General features: G+C 37.1%; 1 long non-coding RNA gene across 1 annotated transcript in view; it reads left to right on the top strand.

Moving 5' to 3' along the window:
* The first annotated feature begins 5,461 nt into the window (after window positions 1-5,461).
* Window positions 5,462-24,410, top strand: part of LOC113599869 (uncharacterized) — a 29,972-nt gene continuing 11,023 nt past the window's right edge. The window contains exon 1 of the long non-coding RNA XR_003420808.2: window positions 5,462-5,779. This is a non-coding gene — a long non-coding RNA (uncharacterized LOC113599869). The remainder of the gene's footprint in view (window positions 5,780-24,410) is intronic.

Below are 24,410 nucleotides of genomic sequence, written 5' to 3' on the forward strand. Positions count from 1 at the left end.
AAGTTTAACAAGATGAACCCATAAGAGGAGACAGAGGTAGAATCATCAAAAAGATTAAGGGAAGAGTTATAAGGACCAAGAAGGGAAAGAGTTTAAAAAATGAGAGGAGGTCAATAGCAACCAGAAATGTTCACTTTTTAAAGAATGTTCTCATTTAAAAACATTGTTTATGTTTTATCTGCATGTTTTTGGTGTTCTATATCTCACATGTGTGTTTGTGTTTGGAAGGACATCCACTAAACTGTTAGTAATGGTTAATGCAAAGGAGTGTCAGGAGGTAGATTTTCACTGTGTAAGTTCATGAAAGTGTATGAGTCAGGATCTCAGGAGGAAACAGATGGCACTTTCAAATTAGGATAATCAAGAAGTGTTTAATAAAGAGACTATTTACAAACACGTGGAAAAGGTGTTGGGAAAGCACAAAGATTAGTGTAGTATCCCAGGACTAGCAACAGCAGGGGGTGTTAGTGTCCTTAGGCCATATAGATGAGGAGAGGGAGCAATTTCTGGAACTCAGACAGAAAGAATGGTCAAGGGAGGACCACCTTGAGAGGAGATATGACTTTGGTCAGAGAAGCAACAAGCCTGAGGGGACCTCCAGCAAGGAGACTAGGGGAATAAATACCTTAGCCACACACCATCTTCCTGCATCTTGCTGCAGACTGGCCTAACCCAATCAGGAGCTAGATGTCCAGGAACATGTCTATAACAGGGCAGCCTCCTGGGGCATAGCAGCGTGGGCAAGGGTCTGGATGGGCAAAGGGAGATATTTGGCACAAACTGTACTGTGTGACTTTAAAAACATAATTGTGTATTACTTCTCTGGTTTTTTTAAAGGTGTGTGTGTGTGTGTGTGTGTGTGTGTGCGTGCGCGTGCCTTTCTGCGACACCTATGCATTCACAGAATATAAAATTTATAAACTACCTCAGTGTACAAATAATGATTAGAGAAAAATAATCAATAACCGGTCTTCTCAAATAGCTCCTAGACTAGATGGTTTTTTAGTGAGATTTTATAAAATTGTCACGTGATAAATAGTATTTATTTTATATAAATTGCTCTAGAAAAAAAAAAAGAACAGAAGAGAAGCTGTCCAGTTGCCCAGCTAATTTGATGAAGCTTACATAATCTTGATATAAAATCCAGACAAAGGATAAAGAAGATATAGAAAAGCATAAACCTACGTCACTTGTGAATATAGGTGCAATCATTTTAAATAATATATTAGCTAACCAAATCCAACAGTTTATTAAAAAATAGCACATATTGATCAAGTAGTATTCATTCCAAGAATGAAAGGATAGTTCAACATCAAAAAAACGTATCAATGTATTTCACTTTAACACCAGACCAAAGAAGAAATATCCTTTGATGATTTCATGAGACACAGAAAGCATCTTATTTGTGATAAAATTTGCAGAATAAAGTAGTAATACTTATGATGAAATTTACAGAATATTGGAAGCATCAAAGAACTTCCTGAACTATTTATGAAAAATTTGTGATAGATTCACTGGAATAAATTAGAAGCATTTCCATTGAAACAAAAACACAAGAAAAGGAGGTTTACAATTTCCACTACCAGTTAAACATAACCATTGGAGGTCCTGTCTTTTAAGGTAAGATAAAGGCATAAGGCATATTATGATTGTGAGAGATAAAAATCATTATTAGCAGATGATATGATTGTCTATATAGAAAATCCAACTGAATAAACATACGTTGAGTGCTAACAAAAGTTTAGGAAGATTAAAAATGGGACATGCATTAAAGATACATAGCAATCTCTTTAAAATAGGTGAATGAGAGGAAATGAGAGTGAAAATTAAAGAGTGAAATAAAGTGAAGAAAAGGGATCTTGCACGGACCCATGATGATAACACACTGAGAAACTGAGACAACAATTAAATCAACCTGCTGTCTGTGCACCTAAGTTTCAAAAACGAACAACAACAACTCAAAAAAACACTTCTTTTAGACAAATTATTCTTATAATAAAAATAAGATATTTTAAGAAATATAAAGCCTTATGCTTTTGGTTTCCTTTAGTAGAATAGAACAGAAATAAGATTTGAGACAATGGAGAGAGATACTGTTTTCATGGTTGGTATGAATTAATCTGGTAAAGTTATCAATCCTCTCCAAGTACACATGCAAAGTAAATGAATTTCTAATCAAAATTCTTAAAGATTTTTGAGGAACATAACAAATTTTAAAATTTATATAATGACTCAAGGCCCCAAAATCTCTAAAAAAGTACATAAGGATGATCCAAATATATAGTATCACTCTCATTCATCAGATATTAAGACACTATAAATGATGATGCTGTTGTCCCAGCAAAATGTAAATAGACCAATGAAGCAGAATTCAGAGCTCAGATATAGATCCATGTATATGTGGTGTCTTATTATATGATAATGGCAATTTAAAAAGGACAAATTGTTTATTAGATATTAGAATAACTGTATCATTATATGGAGAAAAACATAGACCTCTAATACACAAAGGTTGACTCCAGACAGATTAAAGACCTAAATGTTAAGAGATAAATCTATGAAGATAATAGAAGAAAAATGTGAAATAAAATCTTTGTGACCAAGGGGTAGGGAGAGGCTTTTTAAACAAAATCTCGAAATCACCAATTGTAAGTCAAAAAAGAGTGGGTGGATTTGGCTATACCAAAACTGAGGACTTTGTTCAATGTAATGTGCCACAGATAAAGTTAACAAACCGATGTTAGATTGGGAAAGGACATCACAGTGTTTAAAACCAGCAAGGGATAATTTCCAAAATATGTAAGAACTCCTTAAATCAATAAGAACGAGGTAGGAAATCAAAGAGAACAATTCGTAAAATTCTTAAGAGGGTAAACAGGTAGTTCACAGAAGAGGCTTAAATGAATAAAAAAATATATGATGAGCTGCTGAAGTTCATTATAAAGAGGTACAATTCAAAGTAAAGCAACCAGGAAATATCACTTTTCAAGTACTGTATTTGAATGGCAACAATCAGAAGGTGGCTTAGCAAATACTGGAGAGGATACGGGCTTATGGATCTTTCAGAACAGCTGGGAGGGGTATAAATTGTACAATCCTTCTGGAAAGTGATCATATGCATAGCAATCCCTCTCATGGATATCTTTTTCCAGAGAACTGGCAAAACTTTGAGTGGGGCATGTTTCTGGATGTGATAGTACCCATCCCTAATGAAGGTACATAGATACTTCTGAGGTGTCCAATAAGCGAATTTAATTAGTAAGTAAAAATACAGTGGGTACATGCTATGAAATGCTATGCAGCAGTAAGAAGCCAATGAGCTAACTGATCATGGAGAAAGTTAAAAAAACATTAATCATGAAAGAAAAAATAGGAATGAGAATTATAGCACAAATACTATTTATTTATCCTTTTTTTAATGTTTATTTATTTTTGAGAGAGACAGAGACAGAGCATGAGTCGGGGAAGGGCAGAGAGAGGGGGAGACACAGAATCCAAAGCAGCTCCAGGCTCTGAGCTGTCAGCACAGAGCCCAACGCGGGGCTCAAACTCACAGACTGTGAGATCATGACCTGAGCGAAATCGGCTGCTTAACGACTGAACCACCCTGGTGCCCCAATATTATTTATTTAAATACGATGTACATAATTGTATACAAAACCACTATACCTGTTTTATAATGCTTCACACATTTAAAGATACATAGCAATCTCTTTAAAATAGGTGAATGAGAGGAAATGAGAGTGAAAATTAAAGAGTGAAATAAAGTGAAGAAAAGGGATCTTGCACGGACCCATGATGATAACACACTGAGAAACTGAGACAACAATTAAATCAACCTGCTGTCTGTGCACCTAAGTTTCAAAAACGAACAACAACAATAACAATGAACCAACCATTTAGGTGGTTTTCAATCTTTTGCTACAACGGCTATGTCTGTCCTATATCATTTTTTTTTTCAACGTTTATTTATTTTTGGGACACAGAGAGACAGAGCATGAACGGGGCAGGGGCAGAGAGAGAGGGAGACACAGAATCGAAAACAGGCTCCAGGCTCTGAGCCATCAGCCCAGAGCCTGACGCGGGGCTCGAACTCCCGGACCGCGAGATCGTGACCTGGCCGAAGTCGGACGCTTAACCGACTGCGCCACCCAGGCGCCACTGTCCTAGATCATTTTGTAATAACAAATGCAACATTTATCTTGTACTATGCATTTCTGGGGGTGTCTCCTCTACTCCTGTTCTTTCCTAAGACAGGCTCACGGTATTCCAACCAGAGAGGTAAAATTATAATTATGTGCCTACCTACCACCCAGGATGTTTACATGGCCTCATAACTGATCTGGAGGTTCAGTGATCTGAGAGACAAACTTCACCGGCTTTCAAACATTTTGGTCTCGGGAATCCTTGATGCTCTTAAAATCTTTGAGGATTCCAAAGAACTTGTGTTATTTACCACATTAGAAATAAAAACTTTAACTATTTAATAATTTAAAAAAGAATCACAAGACCACAAAATGTTAACATAATATTTAACGATGAAAAATGATTATATTTTGCAACACAAACAGTGAGAAGAGTGGCATCATTCTACATGTGTAACAATCTCTTTAATGTCTGACTTAATAGAAGACAGCTGGGTTCTCATATTTGCTTCTGCATTTCATCTCTTGTGAAATGTTGTTTTGATTGAAGTGTATCTAGAAAATCCAGCTTCACACAGACATGTCGTTGGAAAAGTGAGGAGTATTATAACAGCCTTTTCAGATCGTCGTGGATATTTTTCTTTGATACTGCACCAAAGCTCGACAAGTGGTTAGTTTCTTAAAGGTTATTTTCAATGTGAAATCTGAAAGTACTATCAATGAACTTTTTGTAGTTTGTTATATTAAAATCCATAGGCACGTCTTGTACTTTGGTGAATCTTTTACCCGTGCATGATTTTGTAATTTCACATACTGGTCTTTTGGAAATTGTTGGTTCATTGAGTTGTGCATATCATTATACAATATAAAAAAAAAATCACATTCATTAATTATGACACCGATGTCATAAGAAGAGTACTTAAGCATTGGGAAGCTGTGAAGTTCACAGTGATGGATACAAGTTTTCCAAAATTTTAATTTTTACTTGAAAGCTCAAATTTTATCATTGGCAACAATGCTGTCATTTTTTCCCCCTTGAGGTTACGGATTCACTTTGTTTATTTTCGAGAAAACACCAAACATTCAAGTCTGAATAAACCATGGTTTGTTTGCCAATTGTTCTTTCAAATAGAAATGGTGTTTGGTGAAACGAGGTGCAAGTGAGTAGTCTGGTCTGCAACTCAATGGCTAAAGTACAAGGAAATACCCGTGCTTCTCTCCTCAGTCAGTATGCATGAAAAGTGCTTCATGCACTTTTTGTTAACATAGAATATTAAACATAGAATATTAATATTAATAAACATAGAATATAACATAGAATATTAAAAAGATTCATACTCAAGGGTTGAACTTTAATAAAATCAATAACTTCTACTGATTCATCAAGGACTTTTTTTTTAACGTTTATTTTTGAGAGAGCACAAGCAGGGGAGGGGCAGAGAGAGAGGGAGACACAGAATCTGAAGAAGGCTCCAGGCTCCCAGCTGTCAGCACAGAGCCCGACGATGCGGGGCTGAAACTTCCGAACCCTGAGATCATGACCTGAGCCGAAGTCGGAAGCTTAACCCACTGAGCCACCAAGGCCCCCATCAAGGACATTCTTAAATGAAACTGGCTTTCCTCCCTGTACCGTGGTGAGTGACAATGCTAGGAGGGTTTTGTGTGACTGTCTTGATATATGCTAGGGTGGAAGCTGTTTTGAGAATTCTCAATTTCAAACACCCTTTCTCAGCTTCCTTCTCTTCCCACTCCTTACAATTGAAGAAGGGTTACTGAATTAGTAGAGTTTGACTTGAGATACAGAACAACATCTGGGAGGAAGACCCAGAAGTTACCGAAGAAAGAGGGGAGGAAGAGAGAGAGAGAGAGAGATTTGAATTATATTCTCTAGTCTGACTGTATTGTAGTTTTAGAAATCTCCATGTCAGAACTTATTTTTAACCTTTGAGTGTCAGAGTGGGGAAAGTATTTCTAACAATGATTTCAGAAACTATATGATAAACAATGCCTTTAAAAAAGCAATTCTGCATGACAATAACCATTTCATAAAGTCAAAAGACAAATATTTGTGACTTATGTCAAAGGACTAACCTCCTTAATGTGTAAAGAACTCCTGGCTATGAGAGAATAATGGATGGAGCTTATAAACATATTTTACAGAAAAGGAAATATGAATTGCTCTTTCACATGAAAAGATGCTCAACTTCACTCTTTATAAGTGCAAATTAGAGCTACAATAAAGTACCATTTCCCACTTATCGAATCAACAAAATCTTTAAATTTGATAATATATTGGCAAGACTATAGGGCAAAGGATATTACTGTACAGTGCTTAGAAGAGTATAAATGGTTATATCCCCTGTAGAGGACAATTTAGAAGTATCTCTCAAGATTGCAAATTACCCTTTGCCTCAGCAATTCCACTTGTGGGGAATTTTTCTTACAGACGGACTTGCACATGCATTTATGTGAAATTGCATTTATACAAAGTTTTTGTTTTATTTTTGTTTTTTCATATTGGTTGTATTTGTAAAAGTTTAGAAATAACTGTCTGTTAGTATGGAACTAATAACAATGATTGCATGTTGAAGGAGTTAATGGCAATGAGGCATATCAGGTCAGGAACAGGGAGGGAGACTTCACTGTGTATCTGTCTTTATATACTTTATTTTGAAAAAAAATTGAGTATATTATTCAGTTTTTAAAGGCTCAAAAAAATTCTCTATATCACCTAGCAAGTACTAAATTTCTCCTTTCTGGTTACTAAGATAGAAAATAGGAAGAAATTTTCACTGTTTTCTGCTGAAGTGAAATTGAAATTATGTAGGGTATCTTATTTTCAGTAGTCACCTAATGCATATTGATTGGATGAATGAAACAAATGGGTAATGACATTGTATTGCTTTTAGGTAGATTTTCTGATAACGGTGCACACAAAAGATAAAATTCACTTTTAGTTCCATTATGTTTCCTCTTTGGGACATTAATCTTCTTTCCTACCCTTCTTTCCTTCCTAGTTCTTTTCATTTTCATAAACGTGAGTTTCCACGCATGCACCACTACCTAGACCTGAATAAAAGCATATTTGAAGGAAGAAACATTCCATGTGAATGGGCAGATGTCTGTAAGAGATCCTGGTGGTTCTGAAGTATGCACATTTTCTTTTACAAACTATATAACAGGGTCTATATTATGCCAAATAAATGGACTGGAAGCTGAAAATTTTATTTAAAACTCTGTGTACATGTAGACAGAAGCTGGATTGCTAAACTCTAGGACAAGGCCCAGAGTTTGAGATTTTGTAATTGACCCATTGATTTCTGAATGTGCATACTTTTCCTATGTCTAACCAATTGCTTGGTCAGAAAACATTCCGTAAGAACTTAGAGTCCAGTAAATCAAAATATATACTTACTGCACTGTAATGTAATATAATGTAATATAATACAATATAATACGTTATAATAATGTAATATAATATATATTTAATGTGTGTCAAGAATAAGAATAAAAAGCTTCTTGTTTTCTCAGTTAAACTTATGAATTATTATACATAATACAAATTATTATAAACTCCTATTGTCACATACTGTAATTACCATAAAATTTTCACCTACTTTGTTATTTTTTAAAGGATTTTTTTAATGTTTATTTATTTTTGGGAGAGAGAGACAGATTGTGGGTGGGGGAGGGGCAGAGAGAGAGGGAGACACAGAATCTGAAGCAGGCTCCAGGCTCTGAGCTGTCAGCACAGAGCCCAAGGTGGGGCTCAAACCCACGAACCGTGAGATCATGACCTGAGCTGAAGTCGGATGTCTAACCGTCTGAGCCACTCAGACACCCCTAAAGATTTTATTTTTTAAGTACTCTCTATATCCAATGTGGGGCTCAAAACTACAACCCCAAGTTCAAGTGTCACACACTGTACCCAATGAGCCAGCTAGGTGTCCCTCACCTACCTATGTTTTGTTTTTTTTTCCCCCTTATAACTATAAACAACAGAAGTTCAAAATACATTTACATAGTATCAATTTTTTAAATTAATTAATTTATTTTGAGAGAGAGAGAGAGTGATAGAGAAAGAGTATGCATATGAAGGGGAAGGGCAGAGAGAGAGAGGAGAGAGAGAGAATCCCAAGCAAGCTCCACACCATCAGCACAGAGCCTGACACGGGGCTCGATCCCATGAACTGTGAGATCATGACCTGAGCCAAAATCAAGAGTTTGATGCTTCACCTACTGAGCTACCCAGTTGCCCCCATTGTGTCAAATTTCTGACATGTAATTGGAAAACAGAGCAAAGATGCAATTCAGTTTGTTTGATGAAGAATTCTACAGTATGACATATGTCTTTAGGGATATATACACGTGTTAACACAAAATAATCCATCCACCACTTTTTTTAAAGCTTGCATTGATGAAAAAATGTATATTTATAAATGACATAATTGTAGCCATTTGTTTTTGATACACCTCCATGATTAAATTATTCCTTGGAAACCAATTTGACAATAAATTTCATATATTGAAAAAAAAATAAAATAAAAATTATTCCTTAATTTTCTAAGTAAAAATTATTATCCTAAAGACTCTTAACTTTAATAACTAACAAAATTCAGGCCAATACTCTCTTAAATTGATTCCACATGATGGGATCAAATTACTTCATTTTTATTTTATTTTATTTTATTTTATTTTATTTTATTTTATTTTTAAAGGTTATTTTTTTTCGAGAGAGAGAGCACGTGCATGTAAGGGGGGGGGGCAGAGAGAGAGAGAGAGAGAGAGAGAGAATCCCAAGCAGGCTCCACTCTCAGTATGGGGCCCAATGCATGGTTCTGTCTCCTGACCACGAGATCACAACTTGAGCCCATATCAAGAGTCAGACACTTAACCGACTGAGCCACCCAGGCATTTTTATTTAAATTTAAATGTTCTGGGGCGCCTGGGTGGCGCAGTCGGTTAAGCGTCCGACTTCAGCCAGGTCACGATCTCGCAGTCTGTGAGTTCGAGCCCCGCCTCAGGCTCTGGGCTGATGGCTCAGAGCCTGGAGCCTGTTTCCGATTCTGTGTCTCCCTCTCTCTCTGCCCCTCCCCCGTTCATGCTCTGTCTCTCTCTGTCCCAAAAATAAATAAACGTTGAAAAAAAAAATTTTTTTTAATTTAAATGTTCTATTTGGAAAATTAGGAGATCAACCTTTATAGTTAGAAGAAAAATCAGAAATAATTCTAATGGGGAGGGTATTCATTTTTATCTTTACTGTGTGTGGCATAGAAATTTCTGGGAAAAGGCATCATTTCAAACTTGGAGGCATCACTGCTCCATTTCCACATATGGTTGGAATGAGAATTCCCTTTCAGTGACTGCCTCCCATTCACACATGGGAGGAGCCAGAGCACAGCTATGGAGAAGTCTGTCAAAGGTTTTTTTCATTACTAGCAGAAAAGTTACATTGTCTGCCTGCCCGAAAATGTTTATGGAAACTTGTGATTTCTACATCTGGGGTTCATTTTTGAGAGTGCATGCAAATCAAACTGTTGAATAGGTAACAGCTATTTTGCTACCCTACAGACCCAGCTTGAGCTCTGAGATACAATGGCAACACATCTCCAAAGTTCTTCAACACAGTTGAAAAACCTCAAAATGGTTTATCCACTGAGAAGTGTTGGAAACTCTTAAAAGTTACTATTTAAGAACAGGATAGAGTTCCTCATTTCTAAAATAGCTTTATTAAAATCTCACCTAGAAGCACATGCATGATTTTTTTGTGTGTCTTAAGAACGTATGACTATTTTGGTCAGCAAAGCCTAATAATTCAATCTAACATTTTAAATAAAGGCAGCAAAATTTTCACAAATACCTTTCAAATGCAATTCCTAAAATAATTGGTATGTCTAAACTTGGCATTATCTATACAAGTGGTTCCTTAGTAGTGATTCATGATTCATCTTTTCACCTATCTATGGTAAAATAGGAATATTAAGACAACATGGTGCATTTTTCATCATTAAATTGGTTCACTTTAAATTAGGACTATCCTTTACACTAAGATTCTGTCACATCCTACTTTTAAATGTTTAAAATGTCCATTCTTTTATTGCATAACAGTGTTGATGGATAATAGTTTGTTTTTAACATATGTTTGGTGGCAGTTTTCTGTAATCTCTAGGTTTTTGAAATTTTTATTAGTTTTTTTTAATTAAAAAAATTTTTTTAAGTGTTTCTTTATTTTTGAGAGAGAGAGAGAGCACAAGAGAGGGAGGTGCAGAGAGAGAGGGAGACAAAGAACCTGAAGCTGGCTCCAGGCTCTGAGTTGTCAGCACAGAGTCTGACACAGGACCTGAACTCAGGAACTGTGAGATCATGGCCTGAGGCTGAAGTCAGACACCTACTGACTGAGCCACCCAGGCATCCTGAAATTCTTATCAGTTTTTAAATGCAGAAATGTAGGAAATGTATTTCATACAATATTAAAACATCCACATAAAAAGTGAAAATTCAGGAATTAGTGCCTCAAAATATTTAATTTACTAAATACTTACGTTTCCCTCAAGACATGAAGATATTTGATTTATTTGTTTTTTTAAGTTTATTTATTTATTTTGACAGAGAGAGAGAGAGAGAAAGCGCACGCACGAGTTGGGGAGGGGCAGAGAGAGAGAGAGAGAGGGAGAGAGAATTCCAAGCAGGCTCCGCACTGTCAGCGTGGAGCCTGATGTGGTCTCAATCCCACGAACCGTGAGATCATGACCTGAGCCCAAATCAACGATCGCACCCTCAGCCAACCAAGCCACTCAGGCATCCTGAGACATTTGCTTTAGATCAACAATTTAATATAATTGGCTATATACACAAAAATTAACTAATGAATAAATCTACTCAAACGGTCAACAAATAACATGGGGTGAATTTGAAAGGGGGTTAAAAAAGTATAAAAAGTGACCTTAGCCTGCGATAGGTGGGCTAAGGAAGAAGCGAACAGATTGCAAGGTCACACTTGCCATGATGGTGAAATTATTTTCTAGCCTTGGCTTTAAGAAATGAGATATTATGTTGAGCCAACTAAATCTAGGATTAAACAGAGGAGATGATCACTTTTGCAAACTTGATGAATTAAGAATGGTGTGAGCAGTGGGTGATTAATGAGGGCCCAAAGGTAATTCAAACCTGTACTACGAACTCTTTGCCTGTCTTATTTGTTGCTCTGGTCCCAGTGCCTGGAAGGTTCTCTGTAAATATTTGGTGAATGAAGAACATGAAAGAAGAAAGAGAAGGTAGCTGCTGGGAAAGCAACAGTGGAGAATTGTGCAGAACACCAAGAAGATGAATTTTAGGAATAGCTAATCAATTCAGAGTTTTTTGAAGGCCTCTTTTAATCCAGGCAACATAATCTTATTTGCTATCAATTGCTCTAGCAACCACAGTATGGATGGTGATATTCAGAATTATTTACTTAAAAAGATTTTGTATTGGCCAACAGCTGCTACTACTGGAATTTACATGATAACTAGAAGACTAGGAATTCTGTGGTTTAAGAAGGTCCTAAATCCCTTAGTAATTCTAAAGCTTTAGTGATCTTTTTCTTTATGCGAAGAATTTCACTTGTAGTTACATATTTATGGGCCTAAGATCATTATTAGCTCCTTAACATCACCAATAGAGTTGGAAAGCAATTTCAAAGACAATCTGTATCATCTTTCCTGTTTATAAAAATGAATTTTCAAAGATGCTATTGACATTTTGCACCGTATTACATCAGGCCAACTTTCAGATAGCATATACTTACCAAAAACAAACGGCTTATTATTGGTTCTTAGAAGTTATTTGGCCAAAGGGCCAAAATTTGGTAAGGAAAACGTATGAAAGAGGTTCATGAAAATTTACCATTTTGTCAGATTAGCTTTTTTGAAGTATGATTAAATATAAGATCTTGATTTTGTTATTTCTCTTTATAGGACTTAATTTCCCCACAAACTGAAAGAGATACCATTTCATGGGCTATTGCCGTAAGAGAATTGCACTGGCATCTTCATGATTTAAGTCTCAAATATACAAAAGCACAGATGGCTTTAGCAAATAAAAAATTTTGGTGTCTACTATATATGTGATAAGTAGCCAACACAGGGCTATTTCTGTGGGATATTAGAATTCTGGACAGTAAATTTGCTCTCACTAGTTCATCTCATGTTAACATATTTATGTGTCTACTCCCCTGTTTCAACGCATGCGGTACAGCACTCACTAATTATTTCTATTGTGTGTGCTAGACATTTGAAAGTGTGTGGTCTCACAAACTATGAGGCAGACTGGAATTCTTTACAGCATAAAGTTAGTGACATACAGTTGCTTCAAATCATAGCCACTACCCTGGTAGCCAAAAGAAATGCAGTGATATACTAGAGGCTCTTTCCTTTCCTACGTACGATTAAATGTTCTCAAAAAGCACTTCGAAAATGATCTCTCTCATTCAGCAAAGGAACTTGACTTTGCAAAGTATATATCGTTTTCCCAAAGGCTTTGTGCTTGTGAAACTTGTGCGTACCTGCACAAGAATGTATGTCCCATAATTGTTTTAAAAAACCACGGAGGCAAAAAAAAACCCCACTTTATCAAATGATCAGTGATGATACCATTTTACCTATTCAACATGTTTTAGATGTCTTGTTTGTGATTCTGCTGTTTCTCCATCTTTGCCATCTGGGGTCCCCCAGCCAGTGGGCCTCACCGATGTCTCCTTCCTGTGGTTTACTCAGGCTTGCACGGAATGTACACCAATTTGCTGTTTATTCCCGCATCTGGGGACTGCTCTCCTCCCCTGACTCTGGTTGTCTTGGGTGGGAGAGCATCTTATTTCTAACATATAATGTCTCTATGCACGAAGGAGGCACTGGGGCTGACGTTACCCACCGCATTTTCCCCATTCTCCCTTCACTGCTGCTGCTTTTTTGAAGACCATTCCCTACGTCACCTTTCACTCAAGAATGCTTTGCTAGTTTGGAGAGATTTATGATTGTATGTCTAAACTCAAATAAAAGGAGCAAGTATGCTAATGAATCTTAATAGGGACTGTGCAATCATTTTCTCACGAGTTTTAAGCAACACGTTCCTAGACTCTCTAAAAATAGAGCACGTATCACACAAACAGCTTATATCCAGCAAATGATCATTTAATCCAATCATAAATTATGGAGCCTTGTTATAAGCACTCCTCCTGTGTCCTCCCTTTTCTGGGCTGAGGAAAAGTCGGCACGTCCCGGAAGGAGGTGGAGACCTGAGAAAGACAGGGTCTTGTCCCACTCTATCCTTAACGTTGAGCCTCCGGAACAGGAGTTACTCATGTGTGTGCAGAGAATAAGTAATCTATGTCTGAGGACATTTTTTTTTTTTTTCATGTTAAGTTAAATTGTAGCCAGCTGCTCCAGCTGTTTTCATTTCACATTTGAATGTTTACTATTTTACTGAGCTGGGAAAGCAGTTATTGAGTGTTGCATGTATCATTCTAAAAAAGGAACTTTTTCTGTCCTTAATAGCTACAGCACCAGAACTGTCCAGGAGGTCAGAGACTATGTCTGTCTTATTCAACACTGAATTTACAGAATCTAAACTGGTATTTGGTACCTTGTAGGTGCTCATAATGTATCTAAAAGAATAAAGAATTGTTCTCCTAATTGATAAAATAAGTAATGATGTCTACATAGTGTAATTGTAACTGTGTGAAGGCAAAAAATTAAATTGCCTTGCAATATATGATACAAATATTAAAGACTATATAAAGCCTTTTTATTGTTGATTTGCTTATTTACTAGTTTTTAAATCTTGGAGTCTGAGAGCATTTATAAGAGGAATGTTCACAGCAGTTTTACTTTTGGAGGACTTGTCCATCCATTCTTTTGATCTAACCAACCAGACTCTTTCCTAGAGGTCAACATTCAAAATGTAGAAAGTTTCTTCTCCCATCCTTAATCGCTGGCCACCTAATTCCCCTCCTCACAGCTGATGTTATTAGTTTCTTGTGTAGTTTCTCAGCTACTTTAAATTTAGCTTTTGTAGAGCTTTCTATATAAATTTCGATAGAGCTTCTTCTTTTTCTATGGCTCCATATTCTGTTGCATGGATCGCCTATAGTTTATTTAAACAATTCCTCCATAATGAGCATTTAAGTCATTTCCAATATTTTACAATATATTTTCCAGTATATTAGAAACAATGATACCACAAATAATTTTGTATATGTGTCATTCTGTACACATGTATTTCATCAGGATAAATTCTTGGCTATAGAATTATTATTCTATATTTTCCAAACTGCCTAAAGGATAGGTCTCAATGATTTTTTCTTAACAATTTGCTTGACTCAAACTATTCTACAAGCAGATTTTTTCATAGTCTATAGTCACACCCTAGAAAATTGAATTACACAGTCCATAAGTGGAATAAGCAACCATGTCAGTGGAGGGATTTAAGGAGCCTTGAGTGTCCTACCAGTGCAAATATCTGGAAGTCACCAGCCTGTCACAGTGTCATTCAAGGCAATCCATAGAGGCTTTCTGTATGACAATCATACCCAATGCTTTCTTTTGTTGTTGTTGTTGATTTAATAACTAGTTACTAGTATTCATATCTTGATAAACTATAAAATCCCTCTCTGATGCTTTCTTTTCTCTTGTGTATGCTTCCTCTTTATCTACTGACAGACTGAGGTGACATCCCAGGACCTTTTTACTATTAAACATGTGGAATGTTCACATTACACATAATATGATTCTGGGAGTTGGGGGGAGACAGGGAGGGAAGGAGGGAAAGAGAAACTTAATTCTTCACAATCTTGTGGTTAAAATGCCCTGGAAGATTCTAAATTTTCACTGTGCACCTGCACAGTTATTGTCTGTGAACTTGTTCCTGCTGATGGGGTTAATTTTGTCTGGGCAGATGAATGTCACTCTGAAAAAAAGAGACTATTGTGTTCTATGGACACATGCTGACCCCGACCTGAAAGTGCTGAACATGAGACAGGAGTAGGAACTCTGGTCTCACTTAAAAAAGTTGAAGGTTAACTTAAAATCAATCATTTCTGTTTAGACTAAATAGTAAGTTTGTCAATTGTGGTCATCCAAGAAGAAATTTTTTTCCTGTAAGGTTTACAGTATTTGCTAGCTGCTTTTCTTTTTCCTTGAAGGTTAGTCATATCTCAAGAAAACCAGATACTGCCTCGGAGAGTAGAATGGGAGTTGGGGAGGTGCAAGAAAAGTAAGATAAGAGCAGGTGAAGCAGACAGGGGCCTCCACAGGAAAAAAAAAAAATGTTAAGAACAGAGAAGTAGGATGGCAGGAATATACAACTTATCTAATATATAATATATTAAAGTTTAGTGGCTTCCGATATTAGTGACTTACAGGGCATTCCTGCAGCCTGGCCACACTAGCACTAAGGGAGGTTGAACTCAGCAGCCACAATATACCAACCCACTCGGCACTGGTTGGATGAGAGAACTGTGTTCATAAGGCAGCCAATGCCTAGTCAGTATAACCACTTTGCTTTAAATGTGCTTAGCACAGAACTAGGGGCTCCATATCTGCATGGATGACTTTCTAACCCTTCTAAAAGCAAAGTGCTCTATGAATATGATTTTATGTGCTCCTGAGCCACTGGTTTTAAATTATTCCCATGTTGCAAATGAGACATTAAGCATCGTGGAAAACTCAAGAACATGAGCAAATAAAAAAACAAGGTTTGGGGGGGGGGCACCTGGGTGGCTTAGTCGGTTCCACTCCTGATCTCAGCTCAGGTCTTGATCTCAGGGTTGTGAGTTCGAGCCCTGCATTGGGCTCCACACCCGGTGTGGAGCCTACTTTAACAAGCAAGCAAGCAAACAAACAAACCAAAACAAAACAGAAAACAAGGCTTTAGATAGAATGAGATTATGAACATAATACTCTTACTTTCTACTTTTCACTGGTAGTGAATTTCTATCACTGAATTCTAGTGACTCTTCCTATGAAAAACATTTTTTCCTTTTCTTCTTGATAGTCTGTGTATGTTTGTTGTCAAATATGAAAAAAATAACTGTGATAGAAGAAGGGAGAAAGCTTTTGAGATCTGTGATTTCGGTTTATGTAAAGCTGCTTTACAAGCAGTTTCTTGTTGGGTCAACAAGCCTGTGTGTATTTTGGCATAAAACAGAGTGCTAGTGCCTAATCCACTCAGAATAACCCTTTCAGGGGTGTTGAGATACCCAATCGATAAACTGACAGCAATAGAGGAGGATGAAATATTAGAAGAAAGGTGTCAACCATCAAGAAAAGCTGCAAAAACTGGATTCTCTGGTTTGTAGACTTGCTATTTTCTATCTAGATGGTTATTGGAATTTCTGTTGTAGCTTTCAGAGAATCTCTTTCTCTTAGAAAAGTATTATGTACTTATATCAACACAGCAGTATGGTGTCATGAAAAGAGCATAGACCTTGGGAAATCAGGTAGGTCTGAGTTTGAGTCCCATCTCTACTACTTTTTTTTTTTTTAAGATTTTATTTTTAAGTAAACAAGTAATCGCTACACCCAACATGGGGCTCGAACTTACAACCCCGAGATCAAGAGTTGCATGCTCTACCTATGGAGCCGGCCAGGCCCCCCTCTGCTACTTTTTGGCTGTATAAATGTAGACTAATTTCTTCATGTCCCCATACCTCAGCTTCCTCATCTGTGTTAAAGAAGACAGGAGTTATAATTTGTAGTCTTTGTAAGGACTATGTAGGGTAATTTACGTTACCATCTTCCACAATGTCTGAACAGGACTCCTTAGGTGTTAGTTCCCTCTAGACTGTCCTCCTCCTGACTCCACAGATAAAGGCAATTGAAGCATTAATAAGTATGTATATACATTCCAGAAAGCATTTAAGGTGATTATAATTTGGTGATTGGACCCAATGGTTTCCAGGAAATTTGAGAATGAGTAAGTTATTTTTCCTCTTTCATGAGAGACTTTTTAGAGTAGTAAAGTTTACTTTTTCTTTCTCTCACTCTGTGCATTATATAATGGACTGTCTTTGGAAAGAGTGGCCTCAAAACGTACTGACAAATTGTACAACATTGTGCATGTACTAAATGTCAGTAATTTTATGTATTGTATCACAAATAACAAAGAAAACAGTAGAGACAGCTATTATTTTTTCTTTAAAAAAATATATTGGCAAAGCCAGTGGTTACAGGTAAATAGCACCTATTCATCCATTGTTTTATAGCTCACGTGAACAGCTGATACAAATACAAAAAATTAATGGCTGAAGAGTTTAGAACTCTTTAAGAACTCATTTGCTATAAAGATGTTTATCATAGAACTATTTATTAGAGTGAAATATTGAAAGCAGCCTAAATGGCTCATGTTAGGAAAATGAGTAGCAACAATAATCCTTAAGATTTATTGAATACTTAACTATGTACCAGACACCCTTTTAAGTATTTTACATGTATTAACTCATTTAATTCTTAATATAAAACTATGGTAGGTGGTACTACATTTACAGTACATGGTAGATATTATTCACATTTTATGGGTAAGAAAACAGGCACAGAGGTGTTAGTAAATTGCTCAAATTCACACAGCTGGTAAATGGAAAAGCAGGATTCCTGCCTAGGCATGTGATTTTGGAGCCCAAATTTGATGTATTGAGATAATGTAATATTTTTCAATCATAAAATTCTGCCTCAAACATTTTATGATGACACAAAAATGATTATGCTACAACATAGCAAAAAAATGTAGGATAAGAATTATATGTGCAATATATTCTCAACTTTGGAAAAAAATCTGTGGAAGAAAGACTGAAAGAAAATGTTTATGATAGTTATCTCTGGAAGAGTAGGTCATGATTATTTATTTTCTCTTGTGTATATTTTTTGATACCTTATGAATTTCTTCAATTAACTTACATTCACTTTATATTCAGAAAAAATAAACTATTTATAATAGCATCTCATTTACTTAGCATTTTTATGAATCTCTAAATTATTCCACATAAGTGAAATATTGTTTTAGTTTTAGAAAGGAACATCGTAAGGTGATTTAATTCACTTTTCAGCCAGTGCTTACGTCTATTTAACGATGCCCATATTAAGAGGCTTTTAAGTTATATTTGGATACTCTTTTGTTGATGGGAAACTGACTACTTCTCAAGGCAGTGCAATTCACTTATAAATATATTTTACTCTGAGAATTCCAAGTCTAATATTTTATGAAAAGAACCTTTTATTTTAAATTTTTAGTAGGCTCCACGTGCAAATGGGGCTCAAACTCAGGGCCCTTAGATCTAGAGTCACATCTTCTACCGACTGAGCCAGCTAGGTACCCCTTATTTAAATTTCTTCTAAATTTTATGCATGCTGGTCAAATTATCTGCCACCGATTCTAGGCCCCAACTTTGGAAAGAGGACCTTGTTATCCAGGGTAGTCTATTACTGCCTGAACTTAGTCCCTGAGATATCATTGCTTATCCAGTCCCCAACCACTTTCTGGTCTATTGGTCTGTGAGGATCTATTACTCATATTCTTCTTCTTTCTGTATGACCATGCCTGGCTATCTGATTTTTATGCCTAAGCAAGCCATGGTATCTTCTTCCCTAAACTGGATCAGTTAGCAACCATTGCCATTCAGGATAATGTTCTTCTTAAATAGAACATATAAAACTTATTTTTATTGTTATTATGAATAACTTCCACTGATTGAGGTCCACATGGCCGGCACAGTACTGGGCCTTTTAAAAACATGGCCACAATTCGTCATTATAATTAACCTTAGGTAGGTATTCTTCCTATTTTGCAGATGGTGCTAATGCTAATAATGTTTAGCGGGATTAAATAATTTACCCCAGATCACAAAGCTAGTGAACGGCAGAGGTAGGGCTGCAACCTATGTCTTTCTGATTCCATTGTCAATGTTCTTTCTATGTCATTACACTGCTTCTCTACTTCAATTATAACTTTCTTCTTGATGACTCAAGATCATAATGATGAACATTGGTTACTGTGCTGTGTTGTATAACAGTGGTGTCTTCAGAAGCTATAGGTTTATAGGCCACAGAGACTGTGTTTTGTGATTCTTCCGTCTATTCTTTCATAATGAGGCTATCAGGTCCTCTGTAGCTCATGAGTGTGCTAAGCCCATTATATTTCCTGATATACAACTTTTTATTTCTACGGACTATGGCTAGTGTTAGTTAACTGAATGTGTTAATGAGTTGCATTTCAAGGAAGATTCAGTAAGCTTTGAGGGAAAGTTTAAGGGGCTTCTCTTTTGTGTCTTCTGTGAATGGGTGTGCCTTGCCACTCAGAGACTCAGGTCCAGGCTATGTTCTGTGTAGCCGAGCTTGCCAAATAAGTGAGATGAGGCAGGTTTTTAAGCAGTTTGCTAAAATCCTATCAAGTTGTAACCCAGTGAATTTGATTTTATGAATATGCTTACCTGATCAAACATTGTCTGTTAAATGCAGGAAAATATCATTTGTCCATATCTCCTTGCCTGCCATCACCTCTTCTCTGAATCTTATTTTTATCCTTGCTTGTCTTTCAGTAGGATGGCTATACATCCCTGTTTCCCAAGACTACCATGGAACACTTTAACTTCCTAGCAATGATGATTGTGTGGGGCTCCCTCTGTGTTGGTCTGTCCACTGGAGGATGAGACACTTGGTATTTTAAGAACTTCGTACTCAAGAGTAATTGTAAAGATTTTTTTCTTGCCCCCTTCTTCCTTAGAATCTTTTGGGCTTTGAAACATTTGCTTTTTCTTCCTTAGAGAAATAGGAGGGTACAACATCTACTATTTTATGAATCTTTAACATTTAAAAAATATTGTCATCTTTCCTTTACAAATTATGAAGACCTCTTAAGGACTATGAGATAGTCCACTAGACCCCCACCATTTTGAACCAGTATTTTGACTGCTTTATAATTTATGTAAGATATCAGGCCAATCTAGTTATTCATCTTCCTAGCAGCACAGTGCTAGAGCAAAGCCTCATTCTTAAGAGAAGTGAATGAAAAATTTAGTAGCTAAGAGAGAGAAAGAGAGGGGAAAAAGAAGGATGAGGAAGAGGACAAGGAAGAAGAAAGGAAGGCAGAGTAAAGATTCCAAGGGGCCTGGCTTCTGGCATTACCAGACATAAGATGAGCTCAAGTTCAAATTGATCTAGATAGAATGAGAAGAATGGAGACCATGTGTAAATGATACCCATTATCCTAATGAAAACTCACTTATTCAGTACAGATTCAAACTATTTCAAAATAACCAGATCTATACTATCGTATAATCATAAATTAACTTGATGCTATCTTGTTTGTTTTGTGCAGATCAGTAAGTGATTTTCACAAAAACGCACATAATTTTCAGGTTTAATGTGCCATTTCGAGATTGAAATATGAAGAAAGTGCTACATGATGGTGATGAAGATCTTGACCTCATTAGGCCATATTCAGCCACTCCTAAGTGTGGCCACATTCAAGTAGCTACTGCCATCTTCCAGAGTCAAGGGAGACAGGGCACAGGGCACAGGGAACCTTGGGAACAAGAACAACAACAATACCACTGTCAAGTGCCTACTCTGTGCCAGAAATTCTTCTGGGAGCTGTACATACTCTCCTCTGAACAACCCTGAAACATCGATATTATGTTCTTTTGTAGATGAGGATGTTACCTTCAGAGAGTCTCAGTAACATTCCCCAAATCACCTGGCTGGATTTGAACTCAGGCCTCTCTGTTTTCAAGGAGGGTCTTTCTACTATACTCTTCAATGTCTTCACAAGGGGGACCTCAGAAAGCTCAGCAAACTCCTACCATATCCTGCTTGGTAGTATAGCTGTTGAGACTTTCTTAAGGAATCTGAGACCATGTCTTCATCTTTGCATTTCCACACCACCCCTCGGGGTACACAGTAGATGCTTCAGAAATACTTATTGAATGAGTAAATGAGTGTCATATAAAGTTAATATTGAAATTTACTTATTACAAAGCTCATCTACACAGGATTAAGAGTAGTAAATGCCTCCCTAGAGTACTGCTTCTCAAGCGTTAATGTGTAAATGTATCACCTGGGGATCTTGTTAAACTACAGGTAGATATGGGGTAGGGCCTAACATTCTTACTTTTCTAACAAGATGACAGTTAATGTCCATGCTGTTCAAAAGAGTATGGGGAAAAGCCCGGAAATTTGGGAGAATTTAGGAGACAGTTCTTTCAGTCAACAAGCAGTTATTAAGTACCTACTCTGTGCAAGTCAGTGTGTGAGTCACAGTAGGCACCATCAGACATTTTTTCCCCCAGTCTTGCTGTAAATTCACGACTATTACTAGCTAGCTATGTGTACTCCAGCATTGGTTCTCAAACTTGTATGTGCATGGGAATGATCTGTTAAAGAACCCTTTCCTGGGCCCTTTTCTCAGAGATTAATATACAGCAGGTGGGAGTGGGGTCTATGATTTTGCATTTCTGACCAGCCCACGGGTGAAGCCTGAGCTGCTGGTCTGAGGTTCACACTTTGAGAACCACTGATCCAGGGCAATGACCTTAATCCCTGAGATTCCTTTCAGCTCAAAACCTGAAATCTATATTACCCTGAACATAAACTTAAAACTGTACGTTAACAGGTCAGAAAACTGGGTTAGTTAACATAGTTGCTTGTGCTTTGCGGTCAGAATGGGCACCTGAAGGTATCTACTAATAAATAGCAAGCTCAGCTTTAATGAGATAATCAGCTTAAATACGCACAATAAAAAAGAATTATATTAAATGTAAGCTGTGGTCAACTATGGATGATGTTTTCCTCACATTTTCCGGTACATTATACATTTAATATAATGAATAGATCATGGGAGCATAGATCATGCAAGCTTGTGTTTACCCTCTGTCTTCATCTCACCACTTCTCTGCTGCTCTGGGGCCTGTCAGAACTATCTCTGTCTGCTGCTTGGTTTGTCTCACTTTCCTTTTGTCCTTTCCTGCTTTGCCTGCCACCTGCCCTTCAGGTGTCCCGAAAGCTTGGCAAACATCCTAACCATGTGCTAACACATCATGTTTAATGTAAATTATCTTGTTTCTTGTCTGATTCCCATCTAGATTTTAAGAGCTTTAAGGACAGAGACTGTTTATTATTCATGCATCACCTTTTTCTGCTGGGGGGAGGGCGGGCAAGCACCAAGTACAGTGTTTGGCACATAGGTTCTTAATAAATATTTCTCCAATATTGAATACGTTAATAATACTTTGTCCCAAAGGAATGAGTCTTCAACAAGGGTATATCAAGCACTTCGGCAAGTCATTAGAGGACACATTTTAGGGGCAGGAGGGCGGCTTTTCTTAAATCATACCAGAAAGTGGTTATCTGTGCCTCGATCCAATCTTAGATATCTCTCAATCAAATTGCAAATGAGGGGAAGGGAGAAAACACCTGTTGCTCTTTTCCTCCCAGTCCTTGCCCTTTCACTGGTGGACACAAGCCTTCCTTAGCATATGGCATTTTGGAATCGACAACATGGGGACCGTTGGCTTGTCATCTTCGGGGAAAATGTGGTCAAGGGAAAAGAAAGTGGCTCTGACTATTAAAGCGTACATGTCTACAGTCTGCCTGCACCCCTGTCTCTTCACTACATCCTCACTTCAACCTGACACTACCCCTGAGGCAAACCCTACCTGTTTATCTTACACCAGTCCCCTCAGATCAAATGTCACTTAGTGTTGTCCGAAAAAATGGTGCCAGTGGGGGTCAGGAGGCCTAAATTCCAGTTCTAGCTTTGACTCTAGCTATAGGATCTGGGGGATCTTTTGATACTTCAGGACCCATTTAACATATCTGCCAATTGAGAGTGTAGAATTGCAGTGTCTCGTTACAGTGCCTTCACGCCTTCCTCCTGATACTCATTTTAACCTGATTTGACTTAAAAACGAAAAAGAAAGAGGGGTGCCTGGGTGGCTCAGTTGTTTAAGTGTCGACATCTTGCTTCCTGGTCAAGTCATGATCTCACAGTTCTGTTCCTGAGATCAAGCCCTACCTCAGGCTCTGTGCTGATAGCATGGCAGCTAGTTGGGATTCTCTCTTTCTCCCTCTCTCTCTGCCTCTTCCTCCATTGGGGGTGCATACACATTCTCTCTCTCTCTCAAAATAAATAAATAAACTTGACAAAAAAAAAGAAAGAAAAGAATAAGAGAAAGAAAAGAAATAATGGCAGAGGTGGTTAATAGGATCATGGTTGGGTTGAGGGTTCGTGTTTGATGGTAATTTTGTCTCAGGAACTACATCCCAGGAAGTGACAAGTGCAGGTTCCATTGTACTGATCTGGCAGGCACAGCCTACCGGACTGGGGATGCCCTAGATCAGTACATTGCCTAGAAAAAAAAAATGTGATCTCAGAGGATGGTTTTTGAAAAATGGAAACAATAGGTTTTTTGTTTTTTTTTTTTTTAAGTTTACTTATTTTGAGATAGAAAGAGGGGCAGGGAATGGCAGAGATAAAAGGAGAGAGAGAATCTCAAGCAGGCTTGTGCTGTCAGCACAGAGCCCAATGCAGGGCTTGAACTCATGAACCGTGAGGCCATGACCCGAGCCAAAATCAAGAGTTGGTGGCTTAACCTTCTGAGCCACTTAGGTGCCCGAGACAATAAGTTTAAAGTAATTTGTTTTGTTTCTCCTTTTTGTCAAGAAACCCATAATTTATGTTAGCCTGGCCAAAAACTATTATTCCAATGTTCTTTAAAACAGTACCAGAACTTCTAGGTAAGTAGACAATAGAAAGAGATAGCTTTCATCTCGCCACTGGTATATCAATTTTTTTTTTTTACCACTGAAAAAGCCTGGCTCTCTTTTCATATTCTAACTTACAGAGCATCTACCAACTGGAATGTGTTCTGCAGGCAAAATCATACTAAGTCTCAAAACTGCATTTTAAATAATTATCTTTGCTAGAATAATAATTTTAATTGTTCTAAAACACTAGTGGTTTTATCTTAGAATTATTTCATTGTTTTTGAAAGTGCAATATATGCTCCTGGCTGAAAAAAGTCAGAAAATATAGTTAAGTAAAAAGAAGGAAAAAACACCCATATTACATTGCTCTAGAGACCACCACTTTGACATGTTTCTCTCTCGCCATTAGACTTTTACATTTATTTACATAAATGTGATCACACTATATATATTATTCTTCAACTTCCTTTTCTCCATATCTGTGTTTCATTAATATCTTTCTGTCATTATATACAGATCTTCCAAAAATTCCAGATTT

Source organism: Acinonyx jubatus, chromosome C2 (assembly GCF_027475565.1).
Source record: "Acinonyx jubatus isolate Ajub_Pintada_27869175 chromosome C2, VMU_Ajub_asm_v1.0, whole genome shotgun sequence".
Classification (NCBI taxonomy): domain Eukaryota; kingdom Metazoa; phylum Chordata; class Mammalia; order Carnivora; family Felidae; genus Acinonyx; species Acinonyx jubatus.